The sequence below is a fragment of the Triplophysa dalaica genome, chromosome 11 (assembly GCF_015846415.1).
Source record: "Triplophysa dalaica isolate WHDGS20190420 chromosome 11, ASM1584641v1, whole genome shotgun sequence".
NCBI classification, from domain to species: Eukaryota; Metazoa; Chordata; class Actinopteri; order Cypriniformes; family Nemacheilidae; genus Triplophysa; species Triplophysa dalaica.
In genome coordinates, this window is record NC_079552.1 from 4,951,942 (window position 1) to 4,968,732 (window position 16,791).

Genomic DNA, 16,791 nt, shown 5'->3' on the forward strand with positions numbered 1-16,791 from the left:
CAGTGCTTTCGAAATGGTGGCGCATCCAGATCTGATTCCTTACCTAGACTTCTCCTGAAAATAAAAGCATGCAAACGCATGCACACCAATGGAAATGTGGACACAAGACTTATCCCACTTGACATCTTGATCCAAATTAGTTGGGAGGAAATGTGATAAAAAGAAAGTTAAAAGCTATGGTCTAATAAAGAAAATGCCTGCATTTTTTTATGACATGAGTATTTTAAATGAATCTGGATTAATATTGTGGCTAATGAACAAGATATTAATAGACATTATGTTTCCCCTCAATAAAATGTCCATACCAGGGATTGTACAAACAACATGAAGATAATTTAAAGGCAAAATGGCAAAAACCCAAACCAATTACAAAACTACCATTAACTTTACACAAACTGTATGTAACAAGGTTCAATAAAAAGTAAGGAAGGAGACAGGAACCGGCAGACATTTAAACATTTAATTAAATAATAACAAAGCAAAAAGGCAGCCCGCAGCCCCTCACATAACACTGTAGTAAAATGCCTGCAGACACCTCACGGTTGACTGCCGGCCAAAATAACATACATACAAACGTAGTAGATTTAAACATGTTCGGGCCCGGTCCTCTCTCTTCGATGGTCCGGTTGCTCGTTCTCTTATGCTCCCGATCTCCTCCGTGATACGAGACCTCGACTCACGGTCTCGCACCGCCTATTCCACTACACTGTATATTTGGCGGCAAGCATCAGAATCCGAGAAACTTGACAAATTGTATCTTCCAAATAACCTCTCCAGCCACTCGTTACTGAAATCTATTCAAATATTTTGACCTTAGAACCTTTCCAAATGAAAGAAGGTTGAGAAATGCCTCCCCCGAAGCGAGAGTTGGTATTTTCCAACATTGTGTCAACTTTCCTCTAAAGTCCGACTTCTTATTCCTTTGCTTCTTATTTGCCAATGTTATTGTTTCAGCCCACTGCTTTCCCCGAGATGAACCAGCAGCTATTATTCAGAGCGCTAGAATTAATTGGTGAATCCCTCATATGCTTTGAGACATGAATAGATCTACATAATCAATTACACAGTGTGGGAGGCTGCCAACAAAACTTTGGAGAAATGTCTGCTTTATAACAAAAGCAGAGAACTGTGGGGCGCGAAGTCAGAAAACCAGTCTTACAGGGTTGTATCAGAATTGACTATGAGGCCAAAAAAACTTGGTGGACTAGCGTGACCGTTTGCCCTCTTCTCCACAACTGCGAGCTGAATATCGTTTCACATTACAGGAGCCTCATTGTGCATCAGTTAAACGTTTCCTCTGGCTGCGTATGAAATATCATGACTGGTTTATTCTGGAAGATGGTTGAGCTTGTGTCATGTGGATGTATCTTACTGTGCCAGTTGCTGTATGGAGATTTCATGCGAAAGTGTTAATTAGCTTTGTTGTGTAATTGTGGTGTTTTGAAAATATTGCGGGGCTATTCTGAGGCACATTTGAATGGTTTGCTCATTCATCTGTTCGGGTCGGACTGAATCTGTGTAAAGTGTTATTCTTCAGGATATGACTCGCATACATTCAACATATAACTTTTAACAAACGAGAGTTCATTTGCATAAAGGGATTGTTTTTTCATCTTCAAAAGCATAATTTTCATTGTGTTGTTTTTATTGTGTGTTATTGTGTTAGTTAGCTTTTTATCATTTCTTAATCAGAAAAACCAACTGCAGTTTGATTTATTTTAACTGGAATGCACATGAAAAAAATTATATTTTCGCAATTTATCCACAATGTTTATGACTTCCTCAGTTGAATACACAAAAAATATTTTGTATTAAAAAACCTGTCATGTTATCTGAGTAGATAAAATGATAGTAGATAAAATTATTAATATTTTGAGATTATTTAGGAATACTGAAATTGCCTGATCGATGTGATTTTTGGAGATTTGCTGTGTAAGAATATAAAACATTTTGGAGGAACTATTTTCTCAATTCATTAATTCTGTCCTCATGATTCAAGTTTGATCAACTCATGATCAACTCGTTCTTGGAAACTTCCCTGGGAAAAAATGACAGGATCTATTTCCCATGTCTATTGAAGAGCTGACATTTACATGTTTGTCTTCAGGCCCCAGCATTAGGCCAGGACTGATGCGGCTTAATTTCCTCTGTCAATATGCCATGGTGCCTACGAGCGATTCTGCCGTGTGGCGTCTCCGTTCTGCTTCATCCCCTCGCACCTGAGGCAGTGCAGCCCATTCAAGTGTATCAAGGACCATTTCACAGCCCACAAAAATCTAAGCTGACTCTATAAATAGTATAGAACAGCATTGAAGTTCCAAATGATGCTGACTGGAGACTCATAAACCTATCGCGGGTTAAACAGACACATTTTACCTCATCAGTCAAAGATAAGATTAAACAAAATATGAGTGTTCTTTGAATTTTTGTTGCATACATTTATAAGAAAAACATGTTTGTGAGCCATTAAAATGTTTTAAAGATTGTCACTAATCTATGCAATTTCTTTTTGTTCCACAATACAGACAAAGGTGCCGAACCACGGTTCTCTGCCTACACCCCCATGAATTACAATTTAAGCTCTTATGAAGAATAACATAAAATCAATCAAGCAGTCCCATCCTAACACATGGCTCATGTTTATCTTGGGCATATAGTTTGTCATTACTATTTAGAATAAACAGCATATTTCTTTGTTCTCAACTCTTTCCAAACGTTATAATAAGCTTTTTATTGAGATGGGATTTCTTTGTATTTGGCGTTTTAGGATAAGCAAACCACTTTCTACGCATGGGTTTGTGCCAAATAGGTCAATTTCAGAGTGTTACAATAATCTCTGTCAGCACAGATCACGCAACACAAACTGATCTAATCTCATAGTGTTGTACTCCAAGGATTAATATTGCGTAACGTATTGTGACAAAACAGCGACAAAAAAAGCATAACACAGTATGTGAAAATATGTAAATGATGCACTCCATCCTTGTTTAGATAGTAAATAACATGAAGATACAAAACATAATCTTCAAGATATCATCTTGTTTACCATTTTTAATCTCACCCCCACCCTTCTTCTTACTGTACCTTATACCATTATCATACCGTATCCAAAAATAGCACTGTTAAATTGAAACCAATGTGAAAAGAATGACCTTCAATAAGATTTAATTCCCCCCTTCTGCTTTCCATTCTGTACACTTGTGGGTTCGCCCGTGCCATGGTTGGATTTGTAAGCGAATTTTAAATCAAGGAGCTTCTTACCCAGCAGTGCTCTTGTTTTTCAGAGACAATTCAGAGACAGCGCCACCCGAATCCTCTGGGCCATTGGTCCTTTGAACGCTGCACCAAACGTTGGGCCCTGTGCTGCCCCAGACCTACAGCTCTGCCTACGCAAACATCCCACCACCAGCTGCCCTCACCACACGCATAAGGCACCAGATGCGACAGAAAGCCTCGGCAGTCCTCACGAGAGGCCGAAACGGCCCTCATGAATGGGCACGTGGCTGCGGCAGATGTGTGTTTGGAGGTCAGTTTTGAGCAGGGGGTTGAACATAATTTGGAGTTTTGTTGCACAGGTTACTTCATTCGGAAACAACAACAAAAAAGACGAGGAAATAGGACAGCTAAAAGCTCAAAGAAATGTTGTTGTTTAGTCAGACATACTGCGTTAATGCACATCTAAACTGCTTGTAAACATCCTTTCTACTGAAATGAACCCATCTGGTAAACTTAAAAGTGGTCTAGATTTTTTTACTGGATCCACAATCCTGTGTCAAATCACTTAAAGGGATAGTTCACCCAAAAATGAAAATTCTCTCAGGAATTACTCAACCCTCTAATCGTTTCAGACCTGTATAAATACCTTTGTTCTATTGAACACACAAAGATATATTTTTAGTTTGTTTTGCTAAATTCTTCAAAATATAGAATGTGACAATATTCAAGACAACAAAAAAAATGTATTAATAATACAATAATGTTTCTGTTGTGGTAGGGATGGGCATTTAAAGGAAAAAAATATATTCAATATTCGCGGGGAATTAATCTAAAATCTTACCCCTCCACAAACCGCATGTACGGATATACAGTAGGCTGGACGCACATATGTATAGGCTGCACACACATAAACAGAGAGAAAGAGAGGGAGAGAGACCATTCACGCTTTCCATCTGTAATGACGGAATGTTTAATTCATTAGAGAATATGTTATAGACATATAGTAATTTTAGAATAACGTGCTGAAACATATTAATATAATACACATATCCGAATGACGTAACATATTACGAACAGCCTGAATGATGGCACTTACAGTATAAGCTGATCGAAAGCGTATCATCCAAGTGATGAGTGCTTTTATTTGCTCTGCCCTTCTAGCATTCAACTTGGTTGATCTGATCATGAAACTAGCCGATTACCGCTGACCTGTGGATGCTTCGCCCTCAAATGAATGCTCATCATAGTGGTTGACAGATGACAAACAATCTTCGTATGGCAGAGCTAGCACTGCACTTCATTGTCATAAATTTTATGAAGGATCCAACACATGACACATATTTAGCATCATCCGAAGTTACCGTATATGCCTTACAAGTCTGCAGTAATGTTAGCAAGTGTGAGACTTCTTCAGTTGTCTGTTAATAGCTTTTAGGTGTCGCCACACTCTGGATACATGAACGCCTCACCACCGCATCAACACGGAAAAACAGGCAATTGTTTTTGTTGTTTTTTATTTTGAACGACAATCGCACACACCACTCGTTGTTCTATAATTAAATCAAATAATTGAATATTCGAAAATCGTTACTCATCCCTAGTCATTGGTGCCACAGAAATCTCAGTTGCTACGATTCTTCCAAATATCTTACTTTGTGTTCAACCAAGCAAAGAAATGTATACAGTTTGGAAAAACTTGAGGGTGAGTAAATCATAACAGAATTTTCATTTGTGGGTGAACTATCCCTTTAAAACCCTAAGATTAAAAATAGTTTTATATAAACCATGAAAGAACCACTGTTGTCACCTGGTTATCTCTAGCACAGACTTTAATTAGTTCTAGATCATCAGACGTGATGGCATGGTGCCTTGAAAACAAGCGCAAAACCTTATGAGGAACACTGCACACAAAAACCCTGCTTCACACAGCCAATAAGAGGAACACAAACATCTTAGAAGATCTTCAAAATGTCTCAAAAGGAAGCAGGAAAAAATGCTAATCATTTCCATATATTAATATAGCTCTTTATTATACTGTGATCCAAAACACCTGTTACTACAGTAGACCACCCCTTGATTAATGTTTTAAAAAAAAAATAACGTTCTCCTAATGCAAGAGAACATCTTTCACACGTTCTCAGTCAGTCATATATTCTGTATGTATTTCAGTCACAATGACAACTGATTTGCCATTGACAACACATTCATTAATTTAATATTAAGTAAAAGCTGAAGTGTGTTTTAAATAGGACACCTGTAGCTGATATCCCCAAAATTGTTAGGAATCTGCCGAGTGTGTTATCAAAGCATGGTATTCTGTGTTTATCATGAACTAAATGGTGAATCACGACCAATTCATGGCAGGATCAGGTCTTTATCTGGCCAGCTGCAATTCAGTTTAATGACACTAGTCTTACAGAATTTACACACTTAAACAGTTAGCAAGGATTTTTCCCAATCATAAAATGTTAGAAATGTACAACTATAATGGCACGGTTTAATGAAGTAAAAAAGAAAAGTAGAAAACAATGTGAACAGGTATTTAGCCATCTGCACAGGTTGTCAACGTTCATACTCATGGCATCTGTTCTGCGTTTGAGGAGCATTTCTCTCAGTCTAGTAATGAATAAATGATTCCGAGTGCGTCACATGTGACATCCATCAACACTTGTGTTAGGGACTTTCTGCACTAAGCATTGCTCTAGATGCAGTTAATTAAAATTTTTGTGATAAAATAATTAGTCTCACTTGCAGACAATAGGCTGGAAAATTCCTCTTCCTCATAATTAAAATGAGAAGATAAGGGAGTGGGAAATTATGAAGTCTTTGTTGAGAGTGTAGTTGTAATTCCTTTTTTTTTGCAAAGGATGCTGGGTACAACGATGAGCATGTTTGACAATTATTTTGTAACAATATGTGTCATGGAGAAATGTATAGTGTACACACACATAAAAGAACCTATGAACCTATTGACAAGACTTTATCAGAACAATCAGACTGTGTTATATTCAAAACATGATCTCTAGAACAGAATAAAAGCATATTTTTTATTAAAGAGCATATCTTTCTCGAAATACATGACATTTTGCTAAGTTACAAAAGGAGAAGTTCTGTGAGGTTTCTACTAGCAAGAAGACCTGAATATGTGATATAAAAAGAAGATTGAGAATGACACAAATATATGTTCAGAAGTATTATAATACAATGTTATCTCACATGTTTAACCATCTTTAGGTCCCGGTTTGGTGGCATCCAGCACACATAAAACATCTCTGCATGTTTGCATGCTGGGAAATTTTATGACCCATGCAAGCAGTCTTAAAAATGATGTACTATCTTTAATAATGCACCACCTTATCTTCTTTTCTTATCAGATTATTGTATTTAAGCTTTTTCTTTCTTTTCTTGCCACACTATAACTTTCTATTCAAATGCATTGCTTCAACCTATCAATGTCTAGAAAAGTATGAGAAAGCAGAGCTTTGATATAAACAAGCCAAATGCTTTAGTTTGGTTATTAATTTAAGATTATTCTCACTATTGAAATTCAACAATGGGGGAAGTGTTGATGAAACCTGTTAATACAAAGAAATTTAAGACTTAACACACAAAATCACACATGATAAAAGGAAGAATTTCTTGTTGCTTTCTTTGAGAAATCCTTGGAGTGTTTCTGTGTTCTTTTTATGTTCTAAAGTTTGAACGAAGCAAAGAGTTTATTTAATTTTAAAAAGCCTTTTTTAAAAGCTCTTGTTCTTGGGCCCTATCTTCACAACTTAGAAGATGCTTTCCGTCAGCAATATGTTCCGAGTGTTTAAAGAGGGCTGGCTCAGACCTCAATGGAGAATTCGCCCATTTATAGTGCACAGCGTGCAGATTTTCTCCCTTTTGTTGATTGTCAATTTGGCTGTGCTAAAATGAGCCACTAAATCAGCTCTCCATAGCTACAAACTGTCATTATATATGCAGAGTCAGACAGGGCCATTCCAATCATTTGAGAAGTGATGCAATAAATAAAAATAACTATATTTGTAGCATGCTTGTATTGTCTTAGGGCTTCTCCTATAAGTGCCTGTTTTTTTTCTATTTTAAGCCCAGGTTTAGCCTACTTATGCACTATTCTATGCATTTTGTAGTTTAAATAGTGAATAGGGCATTCACATTGAAAGTCCTCAGAAATATGTTCCCATTTTTTTTTTTTAAGTGCACTTTTTTCGACCGAAAATATGAAGTGTGGAACTGTGGACAATTCACGCACTCAACGGTCGCAGTTTGATAACACTTCAATCTGATGATGACTAAAGTAATCCTGAGCAAAACTACATCAAATGATCAATTTTATTCTTACACGCATTGTGGTGTGCGATTGACATCATTGTCGCTCGTCTTGAGTGCATAGTGCATAGTTTAAGTGCGTAGTGTACAGTATGTCATTTGGGACACAGCTTTTATGTTTTAAAACTCAAAAGGAAAGAGTTTTGTACTAATACATTCTTATACCAATAAGAACAAGGCTAAGACTAAGAAGCAGCTAAACAATTCCTGAAGCTCGATGCTGAAGAAGAGCCCTCCAAGGCAATTTCACATCAAAAATGTAACTATTTTACGATGTGGCTATTTTGCATGAATTATTATGATTTAAGTCGTACATTTTAAAACAATTTGCTTTTGCGCCAGTATCGCTTTTTCTGAGATCTTTCTGAGTTATAACTGTGATCAGGTTGGGCCCTCACAAAACTTGAGGACACATGAAAGTTACCTTTTCATTATTGAAGTCAACTTCCTGTACAGTGTTAGCTAATATGCCCCTCAACCTTGTTCATATTTCTTTACAAAGCGATTTACACCCAGCAGCACAGAGCAGCGAGAAACATGTTGAAAGTTAAAGGTCACATGAACTTGCCTTGTTTATTTTTTTATACTGTTGTATGAGGTCTAGTTATAACGTTCACTTGATTATATTACATTCAAAAACAAGAAGTGATAGGCTATTTTCTACAATGGTTTTGAGGTCAGCTCTGCAAACGCTCTGTTTTAACGGGCATAGCTCATTGAAGACTTTATAAGTAAACACCAACTGCTTTGATTAGATAGCAGTTTGCGTAGTTGGAGCCTTCAGTGAATTTGGTTAGAGACATAACGTTAGGTTACATTAACACCATTCACAGTTTTTGCACGGCATAAGTATTATCTGGAGACCTCCTGTGATTTATAAATGACCTCCCCAAATCAGTATTTCATGTGACGCATTCGCAAGGTATGATTTTAATCAAATTTACTGACTTATTTCCCGGATGTGATGGCAAGGCTTTGCATATCGTTTGTATAGGCTATAGTTGTATTGCGTTCAATGATATATGACCATACCTGTCAGCATTTGAGACCTGTGATCGCAAACCGGACAAAAGATCACCTCAAAAGATCAAATGTTACGAGACTCCCGGACACTTATGGATATCACCCAGCACCCGAAATAATACCAAAACACTTCAAAACAGCCTTCATTATTCGCAAACGGTGTATAAAACCATGAAAAATTATATACTGTATGAGCCCGCCAAATCACAGAGATGGCGATTCGCATGTTTGCTGATTGCTTGCTCGATCTATCTGGTTCCGCGCCACCTGTGTTACTTCAGAATTGTCATGCGCGAACCAGTGGGCGGGGCTAGAGAAGTAGTCGTTGATATTTCTGTGGAGGCGGTGTTCAACCTAGATAGGTGCATTCCAGAACCTGGCCTACACTGGCCCTGGTGTCAATAACAGATGTAAGCTCAGCAACAACGGCGTTTTCAGTTCTGACACCTACATGATGTTCTCGTAAATACGGTTCCCTCTTATATAACAAAAGCTCAGGTTAAAATTTTGATCTTAATTCATGCGTCCTTCAAATATTTGTTGGAACCACAATACAATCACAATCATAACATAGTCATGTTTGTCAGGCATAGGCAAAGGACGATGATGGCATCATCAATCAACCCAACCCTAGTTTTAAACCATTTCGGAATGAATTTAGCATTTAATAGCATTTGTGTTAAACTACTACTATTTTACAACATGACCCTGTTACAGTAGATCCAAATTACTCATTGATAGACCTGGAAAACATATTCGGATCGTTCCAGAACATTTTCACCATGATTTCAAGCATCCATTACTTTAAAGCTTATCAAACAAAGAGACTGTTAGGTGAGACTATGAAAAAAAGGCTTAATTTAGCTTATCTCATTAACAAAGCTACATTTTAAGTACCTCCATTGGGTTTGAGTTTGTTTCCTTTAGGGGATACTTGAAAACAGCAGCTAAAAATGTTTGCTTTTCACATCTATGCCTCCTACTGAGTCTATGTTCCTGTATAGAAAGATATGAGGTGTTTGACTTGAAATATTCTTAAAAGGTCCAGAGGGTTTCAGGTTTAACATTTATTCACACATGCTGAAACAAAGGGAATGTTTTCAAATGGATCGTGATTATGGTAATGCAATACATCGGGCAAAAGGCTAACGGGTACAAATGAGCCATTTTCGCCTTCAGTTACTTAAATTGAGCAACGCAGTGCGCTTAGCACCAATGTTTCTTATTATGCTGTTTATTGGGTGCTTTCGAATTCATTCTCACAAATTACGGACATAAATGTGACATGATTAAAACAAACACTCAAACAACTCAATTGAAAACACAATGGCCATTTGCTAATGCTGCGTCCAACTAGCAATCATTGGACAATCACAGGAATCTTCTCCTCATGGGGTATATGTGCGTGCCATTGATGAAGAGCAAAAGTAAGAGATCTCCCACTCAAAACCATTGTGAGTCACTCCATGCAAGGCTCATATTTGCCAAACTGCTTTTTAGAGGGGCTGGTTGTTGTGTAAGCTGGAGGAAGGCAGCTGCATGTCAATGAAGCGCCGTGTCTTTCTACGGCTTCGGTAACGCAGGGTTCGCAAGATATTTTGAGATCTGGAGCAGTGAATGTCTGTCGCTCCCGTCTGACTCTCAACAAAGTATGCAATTTCCACAGGTCATGATTTAAAGTGGCTGTCCCTGAATCCCGCAGATTACATGCTGTTGTGAAATCTGTGTTTGTGTGTTACAAGAGGCTCTACAGGCTCTATGAGCTTAAGCTTCCATATAATTACATACCTTACATAGTAAAATACAGGAATCATTTAGTTAGGAAAGTAGTTTTCATCTACCACAGGTTCTTTAGTTCTTACAAAGAAATAGTTCTGCTGTTGTTTAGTTCCTACTAAACAACAGCAATCAACAGGGATTTATCTATTATCTTTATTTTAGTTTGATGGATTTTAGACAAAAATAGCAGGAGACCTCTAGAGCAACAAATAAAGTCTTGACATATAAAGTCATTTTAACAAACATAAGAAATCATTTACACATAAAAACCTAAAGAAGGCTTACATTTGTCTGTGCACATTAAACTAAGATATAGTAACTTGTAATGTGAAAATATGAATCAGTTTTGACATTGTGGCATTTTGGAGAAATCATCCACAAGTAAATTTTGCATAAAAAAACAATTATTTTTAAATGAAATGTTTTTTGTTTGCTTATTTCAAGTTCAGTGTAATATCTAATACTGTTCAATTTAACAACCCGAACACGGCCTGAACTAATGAGTGTGTCACATTATGTGAACACATCCAGGACCCACAGTGAAAAATATTTATTTAGGGGCTCTTTCCTGAATAATAATAACAAACAAATAAAATACACATAGGGAGCTGCAGTCCACATGGCTCTTTGTTTTTTTACAGTTTATTCTGCTTTTTTGTTAATAACATAAATATTAAATAACAGTATATAGCCTAGATGTACACCCTAAACAGTTAAGAGTAACTTCCCTGTAGCTCAGTGGTAAGAGCATTGCGTTAACAATGCAAGGTTGTGGGTTAGATCCCAGGGGATTGCAAATACCTATGTAAAATGTATAGGGTAAAGCAATGTAAGTCGCTTTGGATAAAAGCGTCTGCCAAATGCCTAAACGTAATGTAATGCGGCATATCTGGTGTGCCCAAAGCTCAATTGGCAGAGCATTGTGTTAAGGTGTTAGCAATGGCCAAGTCCTGGGTTAAGTCCCCAAATGCATAAATGTCCCTTACAGAAAAGACACATGTGAAATGTGTATTTTTGAAAGATTTTTGTGTGAATCCGAAGTGAATTCCCATGGGTTTCACATGTGATGATATGTCTCCACATGTCATCCCATGGGTTTTTACATGTGATTCCATGGGTCATACATGGGAATTCACATAGGATTCACACAAAAATCCCCAAACACATGTTGTACACTTGTTATCACATGTAAAATTCATGTTTCTTTTCTGTAAGGGCACAATATATTCTATAAAAATGTATTATTCTTCGCTCAACCTTTTTAATAAAGACATATGGAGAAACTTCCTCTGCAAAAATATACCACATTAAATGTGTACTCTATACCTAATCGGTCAAGTAAACAGTAGTTTACCTGTAGCCAAATGCTTGTTAGTAAATGTATGCACAATCCATAGGGCCACATGCCAGCTCAATAACAGCAAGCAATCATTGCAGAGTCAGTACCTCAATGGCCTGCAATCTTCTGTGGTCGCCCACATGCTTTCCGGATCTCTTTTCAAATTATTTTTGAAATAAACTAAACCTTGTAAAAGAGACAACTGCGGGAAACAAGGCATCACATGCTCAAAAGTTTGCCATTGATTCTCATGCAACCGACAAACAACAAGACGCTTACTGACAGCATCACTGACAGAGGCAAAGCCACATCAGAGCCGCCTCTGATACCAAAGGGTAAAGCGGGTCAGAACAAGCATATTTTAGTATTTGGATTTGTTAAGCAACTGCCTAGCGAGATAACGCCATGTTATATTTTTCAGTCAGCTCTTTTGCTAAAGATAAAGTCATCATAAAGGCCATAAACGGAAAGGGCAAATGGGCTTGTAGGCTTTTTTCAATTTGCAAGCTTTCTCCACCAGCAGAGATAAGACACACTGCATCTTTCAGATGAAAACAAGGGAATAGCAAAAAAGGCTAAAACTTCTAAATAACTACCCACAACATTGCTCCGCCTTTGAGCACCTCAACAAAATCTCTCTTAAGATCACAGAGAGATCAGAAAAGAGGCAACAACGGGCAGCATAATGATGCTAATTCTATGAATATTAATGGTTTACAAGACATTTATTTCATTTATAATCAAAACTCATTAAACACACAGAAGTAACATTGCTACGTTTCTTTTTCTCTCCCTTTACAGTCTTTTGACAGAACATGTTTGACTGCACCTCTAGCGAGGGCAGATCAATTGGCCGGTCTTTATTGACAAAATGACAAGATCCCCCCCTTCCCTTCCATCTACAACCCTGCAGAGGCTGCATGTGAAAGGTACAATAAGGACCACAGGAAGGAGCATAAAAATACCCATGCAGCTCACACGGGGTAAATGGAAGGATTATATTCAAACCCTTTGCAAATAGTTTGGAGATATTAATGAGGTAATTTGTTTTGTACATCTCCAGGGGAATTTCATGGGAGAACTCCAGGAGGATTCATTTCTCACTTTTCGGGACTATGCAGCTGGACTAAAAAAACCTGCACCCATTACATGGGTATGAGAGAAAAGCGTGCGAAAGAGATGTCGGTCCATACGAACATGTTTAGAAAGACTGATACTGTACGTACAACAAAACAATATTAACCAATAAATGAGAGATTGTGATGTTTTATTATCATATTTTTGCTTATAATCCCGAACACTGATTTCTTCCTGATATTTTAAAATAATATTTAAACACACGTCTGCTATCACTAACACAACACTCCTAAATCGAGTCAACAAACTGAACAACACAGCACACAGCCTCTAAATAGTAGCCTATAATAAACCATGCAGTACATACCAATATAAACATTATAATACACAACAGTTTTATAATATTTTCGGTCGTCAACACAAAACCAATCTAGAAAAAGGAAAACGCAACACTGCTCTGATGTCATACACCGACCCCATAAAAGATGCAGCATCGAATATTGAAATATACGTCAACGCCGCAGCCATATTGGACCGGTCAAGACATACCATTTAGTATCAGTGTACTTCACTTTTATACCGTAAATCTTTGAATTTGGTTGATTGTAAATCTTAATTATAAATGTAAACATTCTTTATCCCCGTTTACTCATATGTTTTCAATGTGGAACTTCTAAATCTGTGGTCTAACGTTAGCTATAGGCCTAACGTCAATGCGGTATACCATAAGACGCTCCACTCTTACTAATAATAAAACTTACCTTTGGGTCCTGGAGTTACATACTCCGCTCCTTGACTGTGGTAAATGTGACGTTATATATAATCCCGTCAAACACTCGTTTCCTCATTCTGTTATCCCGCAATACTATTTAGACCCACACCGGTCGCGTTTACCACAAGCAAGCGTGATGACGCACTATAGGTAGCGATCCTAAATGCTGATTGGCTTCGGCTTGATCACTTCTACTAATGATTGGCTCAGGCTGTTACGCGAAAGGAAACCGGTGCTCACTGCTTGAGGCTTCAGCATAAAGGAAACTTTAAAAAAAAAAGAAAAAAAAAAAGGAAACTTTTGGTTAAAAACAAATACGTCCGAGTTATAATAATTACTTATATCCGACACGTTAATGTAAACAGGTTAAAAGTCACATTACAGCCCCTCGTCCGCGGCTTCCTAAAGTTTGTTTTCTTAACAGGTGCTGTAATCCTAAACTAGCTTTCCTGTAGCTCAGTGGTAAGAGCTTACCAACGCAAGGTTGTGGGTTCGAGCCCAGGGGATTGCAGATACCTATGTAAAATGTATAGGATAAAGCAATGTAAGTCGCTTTGGATAAAAGCGTCTGCCAAATGCCTAAATGTAAGTGTATATGTAAACTTTAGCTAATAGCTCCACCTGCTCTGCGTGAGATAACTTTGCATCTATTTGGACATATCAAGCACGCATCGTGCGTTCAGAAATTCGACAATTTCCAATTCAACCCGAAAATAATTTATGGAAATGTGCCCTTTTAATGCTAACGGAAACGCGCAATGATTAAATGCTACTAAATCATTAGTAACATCATTGTTTTAATGATACTTCATCTCTTAAATGTTCGTAAATCCAGACATTACTTCCGCGTTTGTGGAGGGAAATATCGCACTTCCGCACATTCAAATATGTTTGTTGAAAAACAATAAAATAGTTGCCAATCAACAAAATTGACTATGATCTTAGTAATTATAGTTAAACCATGATATTTATAGTAAAATTATTGTAATACAATTTGTAGTCCATTCATTGAAAACTTTTCTTTACTTTAACCATGGTTCATTTTCAGAATATTATCTTTGGTTAGATGTTACATGTTGATAAACTGATGCATTTAATATGCAAACTTTGTAAACATGAAATGACAATATAAGCTGTTTACCGTTTAAAACATCAAGATCCTTTATGTAGTTCTTTTCCACAAGAACCACATTGTAAATGCACAGCATCTGATCACAACTACGATCGTCTGTCTGGCACATGGTTGTTCCACCCTGCTGAAAAGACCAACTTTGACCATTATAAATTTCCCTTCTGGTCTAGGCTGGTTTACGTTGCTTAGTGCCAAGCTTCTTATGAAGTCTGATGGGGACACCAGCATCCAAAACACAACATAAGCTGGTGACCGTCTCCGCTGGTCTTTTCAGCAGGGCAGCCCACAGGCGCAGCATGAGATAGCACATCAGTCAGCCCTGTGTCACAGCCTCTCATTTAGAGGTTGATGAATGCCACCCAGGAACCCAGCGGCTGCTCTGAAAGATGAAAACTTTGAGCTGTCAGGGAACGTTTTGGATGGCACGGTTGATAGGGCAAACGCAGCCAAGCCATATCGCACACTGCTCTCAGCAGAGGGTCCAGAGACAGGCTCACCGCCACCAATTAAATGCGGGCTACGATCACCTTGGATGGACACGGGGCAGTGGTCTGTACAGGCTTGCTGTGTTTTGACAAATAACAACCAGCCCAGGTCTAGGAAAGCTTGAGAGCACAGATGAAAGCAATCTACAAACATGGAAAGAGAAATTGAGTTTAATAGCGGTGAAATTCTATTGACATAACAAAGAGAAAACACAATAGAGATTTTTCTTCCTTTTTCTAACCATTCCAAAATCTGAGCTATTTTGGTGCGTTACACTCGGCACGCATAAAAGCTTGAGGCTTTAAAAGTTGAGCAGCATAATACTGCAGAGGTTTTGCACTTCTTAACAAGGCATTTTATTGATGTTCTTATCGCCAGCGTGTCTTCACTTTCTCTCTAAAGTCCAAGTCTTGGATCTGTGCTGCTGGGAATTACCGTGTTGTGCTTTTAATCAGGTAATATCTATACAACACCAGGGAGTCTTTGTTTGCAGCGCAGGGCTGTTCTGAAACAGGATCAACATAGAAAATGAAGTTAACACCAGAGGGTGCCAAAGCTTTTTGTGTTTCCACACATCAAATTACTCCTGTTTTTAGCCTATTCTCCCCTCCCCAGTTTATCCATATCGTGTTTTATAAAAAGGGGGTTAATTCCCAACCATACCCTTCCTAATAGATGCAGGATTCGAAAATATCTGCGTTTCAGTCTCTGCCACCTTAGGGAAATAAATCCAGGAAGCTGCCACATTGAACTGTCAAAACAGAACCGTTCAAAGGCTTTATTGGCAGAATTTAAATGCAGCAGGTAGTCTGTCTGAGGCCAACTCTCCGGGCGATGGGATTTTTCTCGTGTGGGTCTAGAAATATTGCAGCAGACGGTCTTCACCACTGTCACCGTTCGCACTGCGACACAGGACACGGCCACTGGAAATGTGACCCAATACTTGAATGACCTGCCAAATGGGCAGTAATAAACTCTATTAGTAATCACCTCAGTGTTGGGCCGAGCCCGTCCTGCATTCCTTCGGCTGCCAAAATCATTTGGGGGCTTGGAGGTGGGGTTGGAGAGCTGACAGTAGAGAAAAGAATGGAGGTGGGGAGTTTTAGATGAGGAAAGTGAACTTGCTTCAACTTGTGCTCCGACTTAAAGGTACAGTTCACCCATAAATTACAATTTGAGTTGTTCCAAATCAGCCTCAATTTCTTTGTTCTGATGAACACAGAGAAAGATATTTGGAAGAATGCCTGTAACCAAACGGGTCTTGGCCACCATTGACTACCATAGTGGGAAAAATGACAATGGTTGTCAAAAGTGTCCCAGAATTGTTTGCTGTCCTACATTTTCCAAATATCTTCTTTTGTGTTCAATAGAACAAACACATTTATAAAGCAATTTTACCTAGTCGATGGTGGCCAAGAACAGTTTGGTTGCATGCATTATTCAGAATATCGTTCACTGTTCATCAGAATAAAGAAATTTATACAGATTTGGAACAACATGAGGGTGAATAAATGAAGACAGAGTTTTCATTTTGGGGTGAAATGTTCCTATAATATAAGACCTTATACATGATACCACAACTACGAAAGAGGACTTGTAATGACTAAGGTTAGTTTATTTGGTCTAAATTTT

General features: G+C 38.0%; 1 protein-coding gene across 3 annotated transcripts in view; it reads right to left on the reverse strand.

Moving 5' to 3' along the window:
• adgrb3 (adhesion G protein-coupled receptor B3) overlaps positions 1 to 13,648 on the reverse strand; it is a 154,999-nt gene extending 141,351 nt beyond the window's left edge. Inside the window, exon 1 of one of the 3 annotated variants that reach the window (XM_056760877.1) lies at positions 13,531 to 13,648. The gene's annotated coding sequence lies outside the window, so the exon portion shown is untranslated. The remainder of the gene's footprint in view (positions 1 to 13,530) is intronic. The other 2 variants (XM_056760873.1, XM_056760876.1) reach the window with 2 other exon arrangements.
• Between the last annotated feature and the right edge of the window lie 3,143 nt (positions 13,649 to 16,791).